The 24020-nt window shown below is 38.9% G+C and overlaps 1 protein-coding gene across 10 annotated transcripts in view; it reads left to right on the forward strand.

Annotated features, from left to right (window-relative positions):
* LOC108401314 (integrator complex subunit 6-like) overlaps positions 1-24020 on the forward strand; it is a 57637-nt gene that overhangs the window by 2181 nt on the left and 31436 nt on the right. Inside the window, exon 1 of one of the 10 annotated variants that reach the window (XM_037016910.2) lies at positions 18-154. The exons of the other annotated variants lie outside the window; for them this stretch is intronic. The gene's annotated coding sequence lies outside the window, so the exon portion shown is untranslated. Of the gene's footprint in view, positions 1-17; positions 155-24020 lie in introns of those variants that run through there. 10 annotated transcript variants of the gene reach the window in all.

Below are 24020 nucleotides of genomic sequence, written 5' to 3' on the forward strand. Positions count from 1 at the left end.
GCCTACCTATTTACACCGCAAATTAGGTTTGTGTTAGCCACGTAGGGATTTGTTCGGGGAGAAGAAAGGCAGGCAGGGGAGGACTCCACTGCGCGCAGTTGCCATCGTCAGATTCCATGATTTGATCCACAGGATTCTGACCTCCAGGAAAAAAGTAGGGAGGACTTAACCTCGGTGGCGGGGTAGTTAATTTATGTTCCTAATGGTGAGGAGATAAAGAACTGCCTTGCCTGCAGTGGCCCGATAAAATGGAACTCAGGCTCTTAAATCAACCTGCATGAGAGTCCTGCTTGCATATTGAAATTTAAAAACTGTATTATCATAATCCTTGACGTCTTTTGCTAGACGCCCTCTTTTTCACAGAATTATGTTAATAATGCTGGAGAGGTGCAATCTGGATGTGTTGTAATCCGTTTCAGCCGAGTGTTTAAAATAGTGGAACCTAACCAAGCTGAACAGCTGGCCAAAGAGTGCTCCTTCAGAAATAAAACCAAAGGGAGGCTTTAATTTTGTAACTCAAGTAGCCTCGGTTAACAGTTTCATTAGCAGGTTCCCCTTAAAACTGTTCTGGTTTCGAAGCTTTGTTTTCATTTTTGATTTATCTATTTCGAAAAATGGAACAAGTAGACATCTTTCAAAACGCCATCAGCTTTTTAAAAAATGTCAGTTTCCCAAAAGGGCGTGACCATTTTTTCCACATAGAAAAGCAGATGTTTGTACAGAGTAAGTCTGAAAGTCTACACCCTTTGAGTACTAATACAGATAAGAACCCCCCGTTTGTACTGTGGCCATTTGAGGTCCTTAATATGAAATAATGAATAAGCTACAAAGCAGTGTGTCTTTTTTTTTCTTTAAAGGAATAACTTTTTACACATTTTTCTGAATGCCAGGCTAGTAGGTTTAAAATGGTTTTTGATCTATAAAACCTTCATGGCAATATTTACAGAATCTTTGTAAAGGGAACAAACTTCTACCATACTTAACCATCATCACATCTTTTAACCTAGCATTGCAACCACACTGGAGATATTATTTTGTGTTCTGCTTTGTCCACCTATTTTGTCCTATGAATTATTCCAGGTTGCCGCATAGTCTTCGTACTTAACATTTTTAGTGGCTGTGTAACCTGTCCACAGTATATTAGAGGTTCCAAATAGTTCTGTGAGCAGCGGGGGAAAGTTAGGTTTTGTTTTTAGTGGACATTTCATTCCTTAGCTCTTTTAATCCTTCCGTCTTATATACTACTTTTTTTTCCCTACAGTAAAAAACATTCTTCCAAGTTGAGTTTGGTCTTTTCTTCTTATGTAGGTCAGATATGGGAAGATACTTTGTGTAATACTTTTAATTAATGTACTAACTTCTTCACTCTTTTTACTTTTCCAAGGTTATTCAGAGATTTAATTTTCATCTTGCATAACTGTATTTGCCGGAAAATGGTTAATGATCTTAATGGTGTTCTTATCGTTTTGTTGTCTGTACCTAAATTATTGCTGCTATGCCATACTTGGGTAGCATTTTCTTTTTCTGAGTCTCTTTCAGCCACTCCGTCCTGCCCACCCTCACCTTGCCCCTGAACATGTGGTAATTATTTGTTCTTTTGATTTTAGGATCTAGCCATTTTGGAAGGGCTGAACTTTTAAAACATCTGCTGAATTTTTCTTGAAATTTAGCCTTTCACTTGTTAACAGCTGGGAGCCAGGAAAGTCAGTTTATAACACTGATTTTCAGAGATCTTTCTTTGATTGTCAGCAGGCATCTTAGTTCCTTCTTAAAACTTCACTCTTCATTGGTGCCTCCGGCCTTTTCCGCAAAGTGATAGTAAGTAGGGTTTTATTTGTGACTTAGTTTTCTACAGAATAACATGAGTGTATCTGTAGCTTATTTTTTTCAGCAGAATAACATGAAGTATACTTTTCAGTTTCTCTACAGTTGGAGGCCCACTGTTTCTCTCTTCTCAAAATAACTTCTGATTTCTCAGGTCTTGGTTGTAGCCAAGTCTAAACACTGCAGAGGGAATTTTTTTTCTACCAGAGGATTCAATTCTATTGGTGGTCCACCAGGCATGAGTTGTGCATTTGGTTGGGAGGTTTCTTCCCCTAACAGGCGTGGAACTGTTCCCAGTATATCCACTTACAAGCTCTGACAATAAATCTTGTGAAAAGTTACAGTGACTGGTATTTTTACTAATGTGTACTGTCTAGTATGTGAATATAGTGTTTCACCTTGGACTTAGTAACTTCTTACTGCATACCCCTTAGGACGTGGCTGTATGCTCTTTTAAAATTAGTCATCCCTGTTACTACTAGCAGCCAGCTTTGCATGGATGGAATTAGATTTGATTTGGAGACCATATAAGAAGCATAGGAAGTGCAAGTATTTTGTGCTACAGCTGTTTCAAGCGTTACTTTGGTAGACAAGTTTTCTGCATCGTGTCACAAGTGTTAACACTACATTTATACAATGGTATCTTTAGTGTACACAGCCAGGAAGAAACTGTTTAATATCTTAACATTTCCAGTACATCCTGATAAGACTAATACTTGGTTTTTAAAAAGTGGGGGTTTTTGTGTAATAGTTCTTAATAGTTTTGGCTGAGGTTCTGCTGTCTTGCATGTTTTGTATTGCTATGAATCATAATTTCCTTTTATTCAGTGAATAGCAGAGGTAAGCTTGTCCCTGCTACTAACTCTGAGCAAACTGAAGGCACCAGGAAGAAAGTGAGCCATGAGATGAGAGTTTATAATAATATGACTACTCAAATAGTTGGGTGTTTGAAGCAACTTTCTTGAAATGATTGCTTTTCCATTGAAGGAAATGCTTTTTAAACAAAAAACAGAGTGGCTCTTCTGGAAATAGCTGAAACATGTAGAGTGGATGGATTTTTTAATATATAAATAGGAAGAGATGTTTCAAAGAAATATCCCAAGTCTGTAATTTTAAAACAGAGCATTTGGAAAAGTGAAAATTTCCCTTGAGTGTTGCTTTTTCATATCCTATAGCTAGCTTTGCTTACTGGTATCTGCATGCCTTTGTCAATGTATATCAGCACAAGGCAGCATTTTGGCTTACAGATTTAGGAAGTGAACATATGCTTTTTAAATGATCTCTGTTCCAAATATTTAGTGGTATTTTAGCTAAGATGTAACTTATTCATATGCCCATGAGTATATCTTATGGACCTTATTTGGAAAAGGAGCAACTTTCAGGGGAGCCTTTCACTGTGGTTAGAAGCTAAGAAAGTGCTTTTCAGTGAAGCAGTTACCACATAGCCTGGGACAATGGAAAGTGCATTTAAAACTCAAAATGCAACATAGGCAGTGCATTGACTATTATGATGAGTTACTTCTCTCCTGAGCTTGCTTGCTTTTCTCCTTCCTCATTGGCCATTTGAAGCATGTGATGATAGTTACTTTGAAATAAAAGGGGAGAGAAGCCATCAACAAATGAAAAGGCAAACTATTGAATGGGGAAATATTTGCAAATTAATATCCAAAATATGTAAAGAACTCAAACAACTTAACAAAAAAACCAAACAGTCTGATTAAAAAATGGGCAGAGATATTTTTTCCGTAAAAGACATACAGATGGCCAACAGAGACATGAAAAGGTGCTCAACATCACTAACCACCAGGGAAATGCAAATCAAAACCACAGTGGGCTATCACCTCACACCTGTTAGAATGGCCATCATCAAAAAGACAAGAGGTAACAATTGTTGGTGAGGATGTGGAGAAAAGGAAATCTTGTGCACTGTTGGTGGGAATGTAAATTGGTGTAGCCACTGTGGAAGACAGTATATATAGGGGTTCCTCAAAAAATTAAAAATAGAACTACCATAGGATCCACTCCTGGGTATTTATCTGAAGAAAATGAAAGCACTAACCTGAAAAGATGTTCATTGCAGCATTATTTACAATAGCCAAGATATGGAAACAACCTAAGTGTCCATTGGTGGATGAATGCTTAAAGAGATTGTAGTATATATATATATACATACACACACACACAAGGGAATACTACTAAGCAATTAAAAAAAGGAAATCTTGCCATTTGTAACAACATGGGTAGACCTTGATGGCATTACGTTAAGTGAAATAAGTCAGAGAAAGACAAATATGATTTAACTTACATGTGAAATCTCAAACAAACAAACCAAGTTCATAAATAAATAGAAAAGACTTGGTTGCCAGAGGCAGGGTTTGGGGTGGGCCGAAATGTATGAAGGGGATCAACAAGCTTCGAGTTGTAAAGTAAGTCCTGGGGATGTAATATACAGCATGGTGACCATAGTTAATAATATACTGTATTGCATATTTGAAAAGTTGTTGTGAGAGTAGATCTTAGAAGTTTTCATCCTAAGAAAAAAGAAAGAAAACTGTAATTGTGTATGGTGATGAATGTTAGCTGGACTTACTTGTGTTGATCATTTTGCAATATATACAAATATCAAATCAATATGGCATATACCTGAAACTAATATGTTATATGTCAATTAAAGCTAAATAAATAAATAGTAAATACAGACTTTTTTCCAACCTATGAATTAAATATAGTTTACTGAAAAGAATTTTAGGAGTGAGGTACTTTGACTGGAAGCACTTTTCTTTATGTAAGAGAAGAAGATGGAGGAATTAGAACTTCAGTGAAAGCAGCATATACAGATAACCCTTCATTACTCAGGTATATGCCACTCTATCTGTAGTTTTATTTATTGTTTTATTTTGCAGTGAATAAAGTATTCTTTGTTTTAAAAAAAGAAAGAAAGAAAAGGGCAGAGTTACTGCTAGAAGACTAGATCTCTGGGCAAGGGAGGAAGTCCTTATCTTCAGACCAGGCACCAGCTGGAAGCTGACTGGGGAGCGCTGACACAATTATGGAGTCCCATCTGTTCTGTATCCTCAGCCTTTGTGTATCCATCCATTGTTCATTGCTCTTCCCTTGTTTCAACCTTCACCATTCCTCACCTGGATCGCAGTGGTAGCAGCCACTCAGTTGATCTCCCTACATCTGGTCTTGCTCTCCACTGATTCTTCCTTCTCATTGCCACTAGATTGATCATTCTTAAAATACAAAGTCATTCCTCTACTAAAAATCCTTCAGTGGCTCCCCATTACATTTTGGATTTAAAATCCAAACTCCTTAGCCTGGTCTCCAGGCCCCCTGATCTTCTGTCTTTCCTTTCCAACAGTGTCTCACCACTCTTCTCTTCTCCTGAACGTCAGGCTGCAACCCCCATGAGCAATGAGGCCGCCTTCTGCAGACTCACTGTGCCTCTTGCTTCTGTGCAATTGCATTGTTTCCTCCGCCTGGAACTCACTGCTTGGCCTCAACCGTGACATGCCTCAGCTCTTCATTCTACATTCTCCGAAGTCATCCTGTCCCTGTGCCCAACCCCCTACTCCAAACGGTGTAACAACTCCCACTGGGATCCCCTAACACTTTGTCCAGAGCTTAGCTATAGCAATGAGCATGTTACATGATGACCATCAGTGCTCATGCTGGCCTCCTTCATGACAGCTCTTTAAGGGCTCATATTTGAGCTTACCTTTATTTGTACACCAGGTACCTAAGCGAATGCCTAGATTTTAATAGATGTTCAATAAATGGAAAAAAGATTTCAAGCAATATGTAAGTGTGATAGCTACCCCTCCCTCTCACTTCCGCTGTTCTTCCCTAGAGGGTGATCACCATTAACAATTTGATATGTTTAATGTTTAATACAGCTAGCATTTTCACTTAAGTTCAGCTTTATAATATAGTAGAATGGGATTTTTTACAAGACCAATGGATATGTGTCCCCTTTCTTTTGTTTATTGAAGTGTAACTTACATACGGTAAAATACATCAGTCTTAACAACTTGATGCATTTTTATGTCTTTATACATTCATGTAACCAATACCACAGGCCAAGATACAGACCAGCCCCATCAACCCAGAAAATGCCTCTGGCTACTTCCTGCAATCCCTTCCTCTCCCGCAGATAACCGTTGGTGTGACTTTTATCACCATTATGGAGATATGATCAAAATGGTGTTTCTGGAAAATAAGTCTGACAGTGGATTGCTACTACAGCAATGTAGGCATTCATTTACTATATGTTCATTGAGCACCCTCTATGGACCATGCTTTGTTATAGGGCCCAGCGGTAACACCAAGAAACTCATGGCCCGATGGGAGATCAGAATAGTAAAAGACAGGGTCCTAGTCATCAAGGGTCCTGAGTTTAGCCATTGGGAAAAGATGACAGGGGAATGTGGATTAAAGTATGGGGGAGAGGGTTCAAGAACAGTGAACTCCTAACCAACCGACTGGGAATGAGAGAGGGAGGACGGGTGGACACAGTGACAATTCAGCTTATCTGGTCAAGATGGTAACTAGTTAAGACTGAACAGCAAAAGGGCTTTGAAAGCTACAAGATAGAGTTTATTCATTTCTCCCTGGATGAAGAGCCTTGATGTGGATTTGGTTTAGGGCAAGGTTTGTTGTCCCCATGCTTGCTGGGTTATTATTACAAAGAAGCAGACGTTGAGATGGGCTGGAGGGAAAATGAAAGGTGGGGGAGACCCAAAAGCAGTTGAAACCCTGGGTTTTGCATTAGTGCTGGCCCCTTGAAAGCTTTTGGCCTTGAGGTTGGGACTGGGGTGGGAGGGCTGGCAAGAGGACAGGGCCCATGTAAGGATAGGGCAAATTTTGTCCCTTTCAGTTGCCTTTGCTTCAGGAAGATAATTAGAACTGCTCAGGGGACAGGGTTCTTAGGTTCACAGAGTGGCCAAATAGGGCAGCTGTTCCTTATCTCAGGGAGAAATGTGCTTTCCAGAGAAGGGCAGGATTGAAGGACCCTCTGTATGAGGGCAGGGGTAACAATGTTGAAGAAAGGAAACTCCCTGATTTAAGTCCTTAAATGAAAAACTCTTTGTAAACATGGCCTCCAGTTCCCTTTTCCCAAGAGTGTAAATGAGAGATCCAGGCAATCCCTTTGTGTACTATGGGAAGCTTGGAGCACACTATCTCCTGGATACAGTGTTCGGAATGGTGATTAGGTTCCCAGACCTTCCTCCCCAGGAAAGTCTTTTTAACCCTTAATGTCACTTAACCAGAGAACTGTTGTGTTTGTGTTCATGACTGTTCCTACTGGGAAATGGATTTGGGTTTCCAAGGTGATTTGTGAAAAACACACCCCTCCCCCACTTCTTACTCACACCTCAGGTGGACTGGTGGTCCCAATGAGGGGTGGGGACACTGGAAGGGCTCCAGCAAAAAGCAAAGAGAGTGAAGGATTGAGGTGGCAGTGGGCGTAGGCATGGTGCCTCAAATATACTGGTCATAAGTATTTTAGCTTGGCTGTGTTTACATTATTCTGTACAGCATCCACTAGCCATGTGTGGTTATGGAGACTTAAAATGCAGCTAGTCTGAATCAAGATGTGCTGTAAGTGTAAATTAAACACTCGCTATATCTATAAAATATCTCAACAATTTTTATATTGATTCAAAGTTTAAGCAATAATGCTTTTTATATATTGAGTTAAATAAAATATAATTTCACCTGTTTCTATTTTTAAAAATATATATATAATATATTTTAAATATACATACATCTAAATATATCATGTGGCCACTAAAAAATATAAAATTATATATGTGGCTTGCACTATATTTCTATTAGACAACAGTGTCAGTCTATATTCTTTCTTAAGACAGTTACGATGTTTATGTCCTAGAACTTGTTTCTGAAGGAGGATCCTTTCTCTTGAAGTTGTGTTTAAAATGGACACCACCATAATGGACTCATTTGTGCATGAAAGGTTATCATACAGTTCGGAATTGATGGGTTGATAACCCTTGGCCCTGGGGCGAAATATGAAAGCATCCCATTCTTGTTCGTATTGAAAGCCAGTTTGGTTGCTCAGACTTTTGGATGCAACTAGTGATCCAACTGGTTGGGTTAGAAGTTTTTTCTTGGGTTAGGTACAATAGAACGTATATGTGAACTACTAATGTAATTACAATTATCCAGAATTCTGTTTGTAATATGTCCTCGCCAGTGGCACTAAATGTTCCATGCTTTTAGTGTTATTAGAAATATGTAACATATTCCTTAGTAGATTTACATAGCTACTTGGCCCCAGAATTCCCAGAACAGTACTTATCAAGAAAGTCATGTTAAAGGATAAATTCTCTTGCTTGGCATAGTGTAAAACCTAAGAAACAAAGAGGGGTTTGTATCACTGCTCTTACTGAAGGCTTTCTTGATGTTCCCTAGCAAAGCCCTTGTCTTATATCATGGGAAATCATCAGTAGCATTAAAAGGCAGGGGGAGGTCCAGGTCCACGCGACAGGAGGGCTCCCATGATTACTACCTTCTCTAAACTCAGTCCTTCTAATGGGGATTACAGAAGTGACCATGATATTTTTTGTTACTGTATTGGCTCCCATTTAAGGAATAAATACCAATGTTTAATTCTGAGGCTGAGTGAAAGTATAGACATGCTGATAAATGGCGAGTATATGAGGTAGAACTGTATTATAGCCCTAGTTTTTTTAGAACTACCTAAATCCCGTCTTACAGTCAAAGGTGTTATCTGGCTTTTACGGATGTGATTTGACTTATATCTACTTCCTTCTAATAATGAACTATAAATAACTTTCTAAATATAGCAGCCGACATTTATTGAGTAATGCTTATGTACCTGGCAATGTGCCAAGGAATATAAAGTATTTATTTTATTTATCTTCCCAACCAGCTTAAGTCATAGGTACTATTATTATCCCCATTTAACAGATCAGGAAACAGGAGCCCAGAGAGTTTAAGTAACCACAGCAGAATGGCAACCCAGGTCTATCTCTATTGCAGACTCTTCAGTAATGAGCCACTTCCCTTTTCCTATCTATCATGGTAGAACATTTCTTCTAATAACTCTCTCTGATATTTTCTCATTATGATATATGTCCTAGAGCTATGTTTTTTAGACAGAATTATCATGTTCTTATTTATAGTTGCTTTTGATATAACAGTGCTTGGTATTAGAGCAAGCACTGAGTGAATGCAAATTATTACTGCCAGTGTTGCCATTTTTTATTATTTCTCTGACTGTTTCTTGGTGAATATCAGGGTGCATTTGTGTGTGGAGCTGTTGGTTGCAGCTAAGTTGCTGGAGCTTGGGATGGTATGTATGTGTTGGGGGTGGAGTTCGAGGACTGGTGGCCTAAACTGAGTAAACCCTACAGGAAGAGCCATAGGCTCTCAAAAGCAGCAGGGTGGTCTTGGGATATCTAGTGGCCTCCAGAAACTGATTTGCCATCTTCACTTTATCAGGTCTTCTGATAAATATTTTTCTTGTAGGGAAAAGAAAGGCATTCTGTGTACTCCACAGTAATCATTTAGTTTCTTCTACTCTATAGCCTGTGAGGGAGGCAGAGACGGTTTTGTAAAAGGCCTGAATGTGCCATACCACCTACGCAGAGTTTAATGTCTCAGCTTGTGCCTCACTGAAGGGTGCAGTCTTCATTCATTTCATCCAGATTCCCCATTTGCTTCCAGCTACCCCCTCTGCCAGGTTGCATTTTTTTCTTTCCTGCTTAGTTGGGCAAGGGGTGAATTTCAGAGAAGGAATGGAGATGCTGTCAACTCAGCCCCTGGGGTCTTCACCAGAGAAGAATCAGATGAAGACTGTTGTGCTGATGTGTAGATGTTTGTAGAAAAAGTAGAGTTCTGTTCTTAAATCGTATCCACCTGACTATAGTATTCATTAATGGCAGTTACTCTTTCATTATTTATATCCTGCCCTGTAGGTCTAATAGTTCAGCAAACTTAGTACCAAGCGCCAAACTCTGGACTTAAATGCTATTGAACAAAAGACTCAAAACATTTATGTTTGTGCAAGTGTGGAATAGTACTAGTGAGAAAAGTAAATATGATTTCTCGAGGTCTTAGGATTTACTATATAGCTATGTGGGCCAACTTACCAATGTTTATTCTCTTTGTTCTTGACTACATTTGAAACTGTTGATACACCTTCCTTCCAGAAACTTATCACCTCCTCTATTCTGTTTCTCCATCTCTCTCTATAATTCTTTCCTGATCTTCCAAATTCTTTCCCGTCGTGATTGCATCCTACGTCATTCATGGTTTCAAATATTCCTTCTACGCTGATGCCTCTCCATCTTTAGCTTTTCACCCAGGCATCTCTAGCTCACTATAGGACCTCTCTATGTGCATGTCTCTCCTGACAGCAGCTCATAGTTATTATGTCAAAAAGACTTCCTGTGACTGTAAATCCTATCCCTTCTTCCACATTCCCCATCTTTTAGTCACCCAGGATCGAAAGCTAGGCATGAATCAGCTTTGCTCCTGTCCTTCCGTTTTCTAAGGTGCATCATCACTTTGAAAAGTCTCTTACAATGTTTCTTCAACTCAGTTTCTGCTGCCATCATTTGAGTCCAAATTCCTGACCTTTTATGCTTAGACCACAATAACAGCCTTCTATGGGACTTCCCAAGTGCCCCAAAAATCCCTACTCCCTACCCCCATCAACTGCTAACTTTCCAAAAAAAGCTTATACCTCCCTACTCCCAAGCCTTCAGACTCCCCAAGCCTATGGATGCCACTCTTGAGCTCTCTGGGATCTGTTCCAGGTGTCTGTGTAAACTTATTTCCCATTATTTCCCCTCAAGAGTACTGAGCTTCAGCCAGACCTGCCTCTTCCACCCCCTGAATTGGTCTCCCCATTCCTGCAGCCAGCCCTTAGAACATCGTTAACCGGAGGAAGAGGAGATACAGAGCCAGGGAGAGCTACAGGCCTGGGGGAGGAGAGAAAGTCCACTGAAAGCATTAAGGGTATGAGCACGGGGAGGATGTGATAGAAGCTGCTTTATTTTTTAAAATTTTTATTGAAGTATAGTTGATAAGCAATATTATATTGGTTTGAAGTATATAACATACTCATTCAACAGTTATATGTACATTATTAAATCCTCTCCTCAACTAGTATAGTTACTTCCTGTCAACATAGCAAGATGTTACAGAACTATTGACTCTATGCTGTACTTTCATCCCTGTGACTAATTTATATTATGATTGAGATTTTGTGCCTCTTTATCCCATTTACCTATTTCACCCACCTACCCCAATCTCTCCTATGATAACTACCAGTCATGTCTGAGTGTCTGTGAGTCTACTGCTATTTTGTTCATTTTGTTTTATTTTGTTTTTTAGATTCCACATATAAGTGAAATCATATGGTACGTGTCTTTCACAGTCTGGCTTACTTCGCTTACCATAATACCCTCTAGGTCCATCCATGTTGGTGCAAATGGCAGGATTTCTTTCTTTTTTATGGCTGAATAATATTCCATTGTGTATATGTACCACTTCTTCTCTATCCATTCACCTATTGATGGACACTTTGGTTGCTTCCATACCTTGGCTATTGGAAATAATGTGGCAGTAAACATATGGTGCCTATATCTTTTCAAATTAGAGATTTTGTTTTCTTTGGGTAAATTCCTAGAAGTGGAATTACTGGGTTGTATGATATTTCCATTTTCAGTTTCTGAGCAACCTCCATACTGCTTTCTGCAAGTGGCTGCACCAGTTTACATTCCCACTAACAGTGTAGGAGGGTCCCCTTTTCTCCATATCCTTGCCAACACTTGTTACTTGTCTTTTGGATAGTGGCGATCCTAACTGGTGTGAGGTGATATCTCATTGATTTGCATTTCCCTGATGATTAGCAATGTGGAACATCTTTTCATGCACCTGTTGGCCATCTGTATTTCTTCTTTGGAAAAATGTTTTTTAGGTCCTCTGCCCATTTTTCAATTGGGTTATTTGTTTTTTAGGGAATTGCATCATATGAGTTCTTTATATATTTTGGATGTTAACCCCTTATCAGATAAATCATGTATGAATATATTCTCCCATACTGTAGGTTGCCTTTTTGTTTTGTTGATGGTGTCCTTTGCTGTACAGAAGCATTTTAGTTTTATGTAGCATCACTTGTTTATTTTTGCTTTTGCTTTCCTTGCCCAGGGAGATGTGTCCAGAAAAAAAGTGCTCATACTTATGTTCAAGAGGTTTTTGCCTATGTTTTCTTTTTTGTCTTTCTTTTCATTAAGGTATTATTGATATACACTCTTATGAGGGTTTCACATGAAAAAACAATGTGGTTACTACATTTACCCATATTATCAAGTCCCCACCCATACCCAATGCAGTCACTGTCCATCAGTGAAGTAAGATGCCACAGATTCACCAATTGCCTTCTCTGTGCTACGCTGTTTTCCCCGCGACCCCTCACACCACGTGTACTAAACATAATACCCCTCAATTCCCATCTCCCTCCCTCCCAAACCACCCTCCCACACCCCTCCCCTTTGGTAACCATTAGTCCCTTTTTGGTGTCTGTGTGTCTGCTGCTGTTTTGTTCCTTTAGTTCTGCTTCGTTGTTACACTCCACAAATGAGGGAAATCATTTGGCACTTGTCTTTCTCCGCCTGGCTTTTTCACTGAGCATAATATCCTCCAGCTCCATCCAAATTCTTGCAAATGGTAGGATTTCTTTCTTTCTTATGATTGAATAGTATTCCATTGTGTGTATGTACCACCTCTTCTTTATCCATTCATCTGCTGATGGACACTTAGGTTGCTTTCAGATCTTGGCTATGGTAAATAGTGCTGCGATAAACATAGGGGTGCATATGTCTCTTTGAATCTGAAAACTTGTATTCTTTGGATAAATTCCAAGGAGTGGGATTCCCTGGTCAAATGGTATTTCAACTTTTAGTTTTTTGAGGAACCTCCATATTGCTTTCCACAATGGTTGAACTAGCATGCATTCCCACCAGCAGTGTAGGAGGGTTCCCCTTTCTCCGCATCCTCACCAGCATTTGTTGTTCTTAGTCTTTTCAATGCTGGTCATCCTTACTGGTGTGAGGTGATATTTCATTGTGGTTTTAATTTGCATTTCCCTGATGATTAGTGATGTGGAGCATCTTTTCATGTGCCTGTTGGCCATCTGAATTTCTTTTTTGGAGAATTGTCTCTTCATATCCTCTGCCCATTTGTTAATCAGGTTATTTGCATTTTGGGTGTTGAGGCATGTGAGTTCTTTATGTATTTTGGATGTTAACCCCTTGTTAGATATGTCGTTTACAAATAAATTCTCCCATACTGTAGGATGCCTTTTCATTCTGTTGATGGTGTCCTTTGCCGTACAGAAACTTTTTAGTTTGATGTAGTCCAGTGTGTTCATTTTTGCTTTTGTTTCCCTTGTTTGAGGAGATGTATTCAGGAAGAAGTTGCTCGTGTTTATATTCAGGAGATTTTTGCCTGTGTTTTTTTCTAAGAGTTTTATGGTTTCATGACTTACATTCAGGTCTTTCGATCCATTTCGAGTATACTTTTGTGTATGGGGTGTAACAATAATCCAGTTTCATTCTATTGCATGTAGCTGTCAGTTTTGCCAACAGCAGATGTTGAAGAGGCTGTCATTTCCCCATTGTATGTCCAGGGTTCCTTTATCATATATTAATTGACCATATATATATGCTTGTGTTTACATCTGGGCTTTCTAGTCTGTTCCATTGGTCTATGGGTCGGTTCTTGTGCCAGTACCAAATTATCTTGATTACCATGACTTTGTAGTAGAGCTTTAAGTCAGGGAGCATAATTCCCCCCACTTTATTCTTCCTTCTCAGGATTGCTTTGGCTATTTGGGGTCTTTTGTGGTTCCATATGAATTTTAGAACAATTTGGTCTAGTTCATTGAAGAATGCTGTTGGTATTTTGATAGGAATTGCATTGAATCTGTAGATTGCTTTAGGCAGGATGGCCATTTTGACAATATTAATTGTTCCTATCCATGAGGATGGGATGTGTTTCCATTTATTGGTATCTTCTTTAATTTCTCTCATGAGTATCTTGTAATTTTCAGAGTACAGGTCTTTCACTTCCTTTGTTAGGTTTATTCCTAGTTATTTTATTCTTTTTGATGCAATTGTGAATGGAATTGTTTTCCTGATTTCTCTTCTGCTAGTTCATCATTAGTGTATAGGAATGCAACAGATTTCTGTGTATTAGTTTTGTAATCCTGCAACTTTGCTGAATTCAGATACTAGTTCTGTTAGTTTTGGAGTGGATTCTTTACGGTTTTTTATGTACAATATCATGTCATCTGCGAACAGTGACAGTTTAATTTCTTCCTTGCCAATCTGGATACTTTTTATTTCTTTGTGTTGTCTGATTGCCATGGCTAGGACCTCCAGAACTATGTTGAATAAAAGTTGGGAGAGTGGGCATCCTTTTCTTGTTCCCAATCTTAAAGGAAAAGCTTTCAGCATCTCGCTGTTAAGTATGATGTTGGCTGTGGGTTTGTCATATATGGTCTTTATTATGTTAAGGTACTTGCCCTCTATACCCATTTTGTTGAAAGTTTTTATCATGAATGGATGTTGAATTTTGTCGAGTGCTTTTTCAGCATCTATGGAGATGATCATGTGGTTTTTGTCCTTCTTTTTGTTGATGTGGTGGATGATATTGATGGATTTTCAAATGTCGTACCATCCTTGCATCCCTGGAATAAAACCTACTTGATCATGATGGATAATCTTTTTGATGTATTTTTGAATTCCATTTGCAAATATTTTGTAGAGTATTTTTGCAACTATGTTCAACAGGGATATTGGTCTGTAATTTTCTTCTTTTGTGGTGTCTTTGCCTGGTTTTGGTATTCCAGTGATGCTAGCCTCATAGAATGAGTTTGGGAGTATTCCCTCCTCTTCTACTTTTTGGAAAACTTTAAGGAGAATGGGTATTAGGACTTCACTAAATATTTGATAAAATTCAGCAGTGAAACCATGAAACCATCTGGTCCAGGGGTTTTGTTCTTAGGTAGTTTTTTGATTACCAGTTCAATTTCATTGCTGTTAATTGGTCTATTCAGATTTTCTGTTTCTTCCTGGGTCAGCCTTGGAAGGTTGTATTTTTCTAGAAAGTTGTCCATTTCTTCTAGGTTATCCAATTAGTTAACATATAATTTTTCATTGTATTCTCTCATAATTCTTTGTATTTCTGTGGTGTCTGTGGTGAGTTTTTCTTTCTCATTTCTGATTCTGTTTATGCATGCAAACTCTCTTTTTTTCTTGATAAGGCTGGCTAGGGGTTTATCTGTTTTGTTTATTTTTTTGAAGTACAAGCTCCTGGTTTCATTGATTCTTTCTACTGTTTTATTATTGTCAATTTTATTTATTTCTACTCTGATCTTCATTACGTATTAAGTATATCATGCCACTCCCTTCTGGCCTGTAAGGTTTCTGCTAAGAAGTCTGATCATAGCCTGATGGGCTTTCCTTTGTATGTGATCTTATTTCTCTCTCTGGCTGCTTTTAATAGTCTGTCCTTATCCTTGATCTTTGCCATTTCAATTACTATATGTCTTGGTGTTGTCTTCCTTGGGTCCCTTGTGTTGGGAGATCTGTGCACCTCCATGGCCTGAGAGACTATCTCCTTCCCCAGATTGGGGAAGCATTCAGCAATTACCTCCTCAAAGGCACTTTCTATCCCTTTTTCTCTCTTCTTCTTCTGGTACCCCTATAATGCAAATATGTTCCATTTGGATTGTCACACAGTTCTCTCAGTATTCTTTCATTCTTAGAGATCCTTTTTTCTTTCTGTGCCTCAGCTTCTTTGTATTCCTCTTCTCTAATTTCTGTTTCATTTATTGTCTCCTCCACCATATCTAATCTCCTTTTGAAACCTTCCATTGTATGTTTCATTCTGATACTGTGTTCCATAATGATTGGATCTCTGACTGGAATTCATTCCTTAGTTCTTGAATATTTTTCTGTACCTCCATGAGCATGTTAATGATTTTCATTTTGAAATACCTTTCAGGAAGATGCATGAGGTCGATTTCAATTTGAATCTTTCTCTGTGTATTCATAATTTTGCTTTGAATCAGGTTCTTTTGACGTTTCATATTTGTATGTGGCGCCCTCTTGTGCCCAGAAGCTCTATTGTCTGGAGCTGCTCAGCCCCAGGAGCAATGTCGGGGGTCACAGGAGAGCGGTATTGGTGCCAGGGGGGAGGAAAAAGCTGTTTCCTCCTTCCTGGCTCCTATGCCTGTCTCCACTGCCAGAACCAGTGGGCCAAGCACACAGGTATAAGCCTCTATGCTTTTCGTTTGTAGCTGCTGTAGGCGGGGCTTCCCTCTGGCTGGCCTAATGCCAGGGTGTGGTTTGCTGGTTTGTGTGCCAGGTGGGCCTGGCCGGGAGGAAGATGCAGCAGACTGCGTATCATGGAGGGAGGCCTTGGAGCTGCGTAGCCAGCCAGGGGGCTGGAGCGCCTGAAGATCATGAAAGTTCCCAAGCTGCCGGGCAGAGTGCACCTGGACAATCTTGTCTACCTGTCCTTTCTCCTGAGCAGTAAGCTCTGTGCAATCCTTGCCCCTTTAGCAGCCCTCTTGCTGTTAGGCAGTCTCTCAGGTTGCCCACCTTTCTTTTGTCCCAGAGCAGCCAGATATGGATCCCTGTTTTCCACAAGTGGCAGGAATCTCAGTCTCTCCAGGTATTCTGCCTTTCTTAATCTTCCAACCCCTCTAGTCATGAGAGCACCATGAAATGTAGGTTTGTGCTCCCAGAGCAGATCTCCAGAGCTAGGTGTTCTGCAGTCCCCCTCCACTCCCTCCCTGCTCCATTTCTCTTCTTCCTGCTGGTGAGGTGGGGTGGGAGAAGGGCTTGGGTCCTGCTGGGCCATGGCTCTCATACGTTACCCTGTTCTGTGAGGTTTATTCTTTTCTCCAGGTTTATGCTGTCTCATGTAGCCCTCTTTCCTATTGCTTTTTCAGGATTAGTTGTATTAATTATATTTTTGTATTATAAGGGGTCTTAGGAGGAAGCATCTGTCTCACCTCTCACCCACCATCTTTAATCCAATCTCCTACCTGTGTTTTCTTCTAAGAGTTTTATGGTTTCTTGTGTTAAATTTAGGTCTTTATTACATTTTGAGTTTACTTTTGTGTATGGAGTTAGACAGTAATCCAGTTTCATTCTCTTGCATGGAACTGTTCAGTTTTCCCAACATTAGTTATTGAAGAGACTGTCTTTTCCCCATCATATATTGATGGCTCTTTTATCATATATTAATTGACCATATATATGCATGGGTTTATTTCTGGACTCTCTGTTCTGTTCCATTGATATATGGATCTGTTCTTGTGCCAGAACCATACTGTTTTGATTACTGTAACTTTGTGGTATAACTTGAAGTCAAAGAACGTAATACCCCCAGCTTTGTTCTTCTTTCTCAATATTGCTTTGGCTATTCAGGGTCTTTTGTGGTTCATATAAATTTTAGGATTGTTTGTTCTAGTTCATTGAAAAATGCCAGCAGTGTTTTGATAGGGATTGCATTGAATCCATAAATTATTCTGGGCAGGATGGCCATACTTCCAAACTCATTCTATGAGGCCAACCAGCATTACTCTAATACCAAAACCAGACAAAGACACTACAAAAAAAACATTATAGGCCAGTATCTCTGATGGATGTAGATGCAAAAATCCTCCACAAATATTAGCAAACCAATTTCAAAAATACTTCAAAAGGATCATCCATCATGACCAAGTGAGATTTATTCCAGGATGCAAAGCCATTATGATATTTGTAAATCAATCAATGTGAGACACTAGATTACCAAAAGGAAGGATAAAAATCATATGATCATCTCAATAGATGCTGAAAAAGCATGTGGAAAAATTCAATATCTATTCAGGATAAAAACTCTCAACAGAATGGGTATAGAGCAGATGTACCTCAACATAAGAAAGGCCATAATATGATAAACCTGCATCTAACAACATTCTCAATGGCAAAAAGCTGAAAGCTTTTCCTCTAAGATCAAGAATGAGAAAAGGATGCCCACTCTCACCGCTATTATTCAACATAGTATTGGAGGTCCTATCCATGTCAGTCAGACAAGAAAAAGAGATAAAAGACATCCAAACTGATAAGATAAAAGACATCCAAATTGGTCACTATTTGCAGATGGCATGATACAATAAATAGAAAACTCTAAAGTATCCACCAAAAAAATATTAGAACTAATAACTGGATTCAGAAAAGTTGCAGGATACAAAATTAATACACAGAAATCTGTTGCATTCTTATATACTAACAATGAACTAGCAGAAAGAGAAGTCAGGAAAACAATTTCATAGGAATAAACCTAACCAAGGAGGTGAAAGACCTGTACTCTGAAAACTGTGAGTCACTGATGAAAGAAATTGAAGAAGACACAAATAAATGGAAATTGAAAACTGTGAGTCACTGATGAAAGAAATTGAAGAAGACACAAATAAATGGAAATCTATCCCATGCTCATGGATAGGAAGAATTAATAATGTCAGAAGGTGCTTTAAAGCACTATTATAATGAGAAGTTGCAGAAGGAAGGGGGAGGAAGCTTGAGGATACCCTTTAGTGGTTGATTAGTCTGAATGAGACCAAGATGTTGTTATTTAAATTGGCCTGAAGTTGCATGGAGTCACTGCTGTTATCCCAGTCTCCCTTTGCATTTGTCTCTGCAGAAGGGCGCCCACAGAACCAGACAGTAAGCAATAGGATTTTAGGGAGAATAGCTAGGCTCTACTACAACCATGGAATTGAGAAGTTGAGGGGGGTGGGTCCCTCCTGTTTTATTTCCTGTAGAAGAATGCTAAAGATATGTGGGGCGAAGGTCTGTGTTTTTCTTAAAACCTTACATAGATGTATAGACATTGTACACTCCAAGTCATAAGGATGTTTTGAACAGTGTGTTAGAAGTCTATTTACATCTAGGTACTTTTATATAAATCAAATGTTAAAAAGTGGTGATAACACAGCCTGTCTTGTAGATCACACTATCACAGTCATTCCAATCTGGCAAGTTGTGTGGCTTTAGCGGCTTCCTACAGGACTGGAAGGGAGGAGACAAGTTTCTTAGCCCCAGCCTGCTACTGATTAGAGTAGATTCATGACCCCGGGCAAGTCACTTAACCTTTTATGGTGTCAGTTTTCTTATCTGTGAAATGAGGGGATTAGACTAGATTATCTCCACTGTTTCTTCCAAAAAAATATAGGGGAGAACTGTATAACTGAAAATTAGGAAGTGGAGTTGTTGAGGCATGGAATTCAGGGTGATCTCAAAATGGCTTTAAATTTTAGGAAACACTTCCTGTATGTGCTTAATATGCTATTTCTTATTGGTTAAATTGGTAAATGTTTCTCCACTGTATTGGTGTCATTTCTGTTTGCTGTGAACAGTTTCATGTTCAAGACAGATTCCTAGCAATGGTTACCTCTGAAGAGATTGACTAACCTTGTATTTCTGTTGTGATTTTAACAATGAATGTGTGTTACTTCCATAATGTAAAAACAGCTTATAAATTTGTTTGAGAAAATTATTTCTAAAACTTCGTCTGGAGGAAAGAGATGCTATATAATCTTTAGAAAGTAATGCATGGCCATTCTGCCATCTCCTCCTTTCTGCTCCATTTGGGTGGCTTAGTCTCACTCCTGTCCTTGTGCATTTTTCCAAGGCCATCTTTGTTAATTTTTATTTTGTGCGTATGTTCATAAAAATGTTTCCTTTCAGAAGTCAAAATCTAAACAATGAAACATGTGAACTGTACAATAGCTTTTTTTCCCTCCCTGATAATAGGTATTGGTCAATACGTATGGTGGAAATGGTCTGAGAGAGGAGACTTTTTATATCTGAGTTTGGCAACCTCTTTGCAACTTTAAAGTACTTGTCCAGTAACAGTGTGGTTGACTCTTGGATAAAGAAGAAAAGTTTCTATAATTCGATTTCTATGTGGTAGCATCCTCTGGTGAACATAAGATATCTTTTGATCTTACCATGATTTCGAGTGAACTCAGGAGGTGTGCTGCTTTGTAATATCATCCTTATTCCCTGGCATAAAAACTGAAACTCATAAATGCATCTTGCATATATTTAATCCTTATGATTGTTTATACACTATAAAAAATGCACACTAGGCATTTTAAAGAGACCAGAATGCAAAATGGTGAACTCTGTGTCAGTAGAATCAAACTGTAGAATCAAACTCAGTATCAGTAGAATTATTTCTTTACCCAGTTTACTTTAAAATATGTGGTCATGATAGTCTTGAACTATCAGCTGAAAGAACAATTCAGTAGGTCACAGACTGTCAAATATGTTCTGCAATATATTAGGGGGTCAGTTTCCTAAGAACTTTTTTTAAAAAGTAGAAGAGTCAAGTAATCTAGAATTCTTTTATGTGGTCTTCACTGGTAGCATTTCCTGAAGCATGTGGATAAAAATTGGTGGATGGAACCATAAAATGATAGCATTTAGAGTTCTCAAGGAAAGAAGTGATATAATCAAATTAAATGGACTTTGACATTTTAGCGAGTTCAGGGCACTAAGGGCCCCTGAGAGGGGAAGTAGCTTTGACAAAAAGGAATCCAACTGAACTGGATATTTTTAAAACAAGTAATTTTATAAAACAAAAAAAGCTATGTTATTGGTGTGCGTGGGATCACGGGAAAGACAGTATAGCTCAGAGAAGACAAATAGGGACTCTGTGGCATCTTACTACACCGATGGACAGTGACTGCAATGGGGCATGGGGGTGACTCGATAATAAGGGTGAATGTAATAACCACAGTGTTTTTCTTGTGAAACCTTCATAAGAGTGTATATCAATGATACCTTAATTTTAAAAAATATTTTTTAAAAAAGCTATGTTAGAATACATAAAGCACAGAAAAATAGAATGCCTTCTTAGAACCTGAAAGTGTATCAGTACCTTGAGTCAAGTGAGAAAACCAAAAAAAAGTGAAATCAAACCGAATTGCTAGAGTATTAAGGGAAAAAAGTTTCAGAGAAATATAATGCAAGAAGAGAGTTTAAAAGGAGATACAAGAAGCAAGAAAATTCCATTCTTTTAATGACACAGCATCTTTGTAATGTGTACTTCACAACTATAGCGATCTCCTTCATAGGTGTGCCAGCTGTAAACACAATTTTAAAAGACATTTGAACATTTTAAGGTTATTCAGCTATCATAGGGTTCTATTTACCTAAGAGGGCAAGCAAACCTTGTCTTGTATCTATCAAAACTGGAGTCCATTTTCATTGTGAGAAGAAAATTCTTGAAGTTGAAAAGTTTTTACTTGCACAAATATGCTGGATAAAGAAGGCTAAGGGCAAAGACCAAGGAAAAAGCCATTTGTCTCCTTGAGAGGCAGACCTGATTGGAAAAGCAAGGCTTCTTATTTTTCATGTCATTCGCCTCACTGGTCAGTTTGTGATGACAAAGATGGCAGAACATTAACGTGGAGAAGAAAGTACGTTGGTTGAAAAATGCTGTTGAAGTTGATTTATTCAAATTGTCTGGACTGTTGCAGAGCAAGTTTTCCCTAGACTTGAGGAGAGCAGATGGAAAAAGGAAAATACTTTCTTTTAACAAGAGAAATGATGGTCCTGCTAAATTTAGACTGGCTTTAACTTGCAACATCTGGGGAAATACTCAAATCCATAATCATTTAGGTTGTAACCATCTAGAAGAAGAGCCCAAGGTCAGGATACCCTTCTACATGGGATTAGGAAGGGCAAATATTACCAGGCTGATTTCATTTCCTTCAAGATAAAAAGTCTTTGTCAAGGGGAGGGAAGCAACATGTATTGTCTCTCCCAGTTCCAGGGAGCCTTTTTATTTATTGTGAAGGGCTTGCTAACAAGCTAGGAAGACTTGGACCGGACTGAACTATTTATCAGGGAAGTGTAATCACGTCTCGGGTGTGTGTGCCCAAAATGGGTCAGTGCAGTGCGTTGGCTCAGCAGCAAATGGTGCCTTTCCAGCAAGAGATTCTCCAGTGCTTTGTAAGTGCTCCTGGCTTGTGACAATCTATAATATAGAAGGATTATTTTTGTTTTTTGAAAAGGTTCAGTGCCATTCCCTTTCAGTAGCTACCACCCCAGAGAATTGGAATTTTTCAATTATTTTGTGATTTACAAAAATTCAATGTACACGGTTTTCAAGGGGTACTTCTCTTGTGGAAAGTTGGATGCAGCTGCCATAAATATGTTTTTCATTTACTTTGGGTGGGGAAATTAATAGCATGCTCATTAAATTTGCACATTATACTATGTCTAACAAGGTCATTTATATTTTGGAAAAGGAATACAAGTGACCTTTAGAGACAGAGCAGGGGTTTTCAGAAAGGGCTTGAGCACCACTCCTACATCTCCTTCAGGGACAGTTGATGTGCTTTTATCTCGTTTACTTGTTTATACTTCCTGGCAAGACTTCACTGGAGGAAAGGGTTCTTCTATTTTAAAAAATAAAAATAAATACAAATCAATGAATCAGAGAAATGATCCTGGCAAAATAGGATGAACTTCAGGAAGGACAAGTATTAGGATGCTGAGGTTTGGGGGGAGCTACTAAATAACACCCCCACCTTTTCCTCCTCCATTGAAACCAGTGGAGAAGTACAACACAGAAAGCAGCCAGAGTTCTAAGTAACAGCTTTATGCCTGGTAAAAGCTAGACTGGAGGGTATAGCCTGTATGTGTGTTCTCGAAAAGCTTCCAAATAGCTCACATGTTGACAGACCTCCCCTATATGTCTGTCGTAGGGGCAGAGCCTACCTTTTAAGCACCATGTGTCAGAGAACATACCAGAAAATTAGAAGAAGTTTCAGCAACAGGCCTAGAGGGAGCATGCCTGTTTCCTCTTGCCAAACCCATCAGTCCAGTCCGATAAAGAAATGAAAATAAGGTTGCATAGAGTAGTAGAAAATGTTTCTTTTAGGCTTTGCCTTTCTGAGGAAAGGAGTGCAAGTTCTCTCCTTTCTGTGGTGATGAATGAAGAATAAAGAGCAAGTGGCTAGTCGGTAGAGCTGGGACGAGAACCCAAGTCATTGATAGGCTGAAAGGCCCATGCTTTTTCTGTTGATATTCAAAGACATTTTTAGTTGATTACACAAATTTAAACCAGGCCTGAATTAACATATTTATTAGGATGAGGCGTTTTCTTTCTGTAAGTCAGACTTACATAAGGATTGGTATGTGGTATGGAATTATAAGATATGAAAACTGGAAGGGAACTTAGAGTTGGTTTTTCAGCCCTTTCATTGCTCAGATGAGGAAATAGCCCTAACAAGGGGTAAATGAGTTACTCTGGGCCACTTGCTTTGCTAGTTAGTTACAGCCAAGAATAGATAAACCAGGGTCTTCACTTCGCAATTCAGTGCTCCCTACCCTCAGTTGGTCTGCACTTGGACATCAGGGAAAGTAGGCTTAAAATAAATGAAATTCAGAGTTCTGGTGAACTTATGAAGTTTTAAGCTCATATAATAAGATGTGTCTATGACATTGATCTGTAGTGGGTTAAGTTGGTGGGCTCTAAAATTACCCTACCTGGGTTGAAATCCTGACTGAGTCATTTACGAGTTGTTTGACCTGGACAAGTTGCGTACCCTCACTGAGCCTCAGTGCAGTCATCTATAAAATGGAAAGAATAATAGCACCTACTTCATGGGGTGGTTATGAGACTCAGATGCTATGCTAATTTACCATGAGTTCCTGACACATAGACACTGACAAGTATTACCTCTGATTATTATTTATCATCATCATCATTATCGTCATTTTACTTTTGGGTGAATTTTAAAGCTTGACGTGTCAGGACCATAAACTTCGTTTAGGATTTCACCCATCCTGGATTACTCCTTTGTCTTAAATCTCTATTCTTTAGGTCTCTCAGGCTAGGAGTTTTATAATCATATTTTCCTCTCTCTCCATTAGGCCCATGGTCTGTTTGTCGCCAACTCTTATCCTGTTTGTTTAAAATGTTTCTCAACTTCTTCCCCTTCATTCCTATCCTAATTCAGGCCCTGATTGCCTCAGGCCTGGATTTCTAGTCAAGCCTCCTACCTTCTTTTTCCTGACTATAGCTTCTCCTTCTCGTGCCTGTCCTATACGCTGCTGCCAAGG

This window comes from Manis javanica, chromosome X (genome assembly GCF_040802235.1).
Source record: "Manis javanica isolate MJ-LG chromosome X, MJ_LKY, whole genome shotgun sequence".
Lineage (NCBI taxonomy): Eukaryota > Metazoa > Chordata > Mammalia > Pholidota > Manidae > Manis > Manis javanica.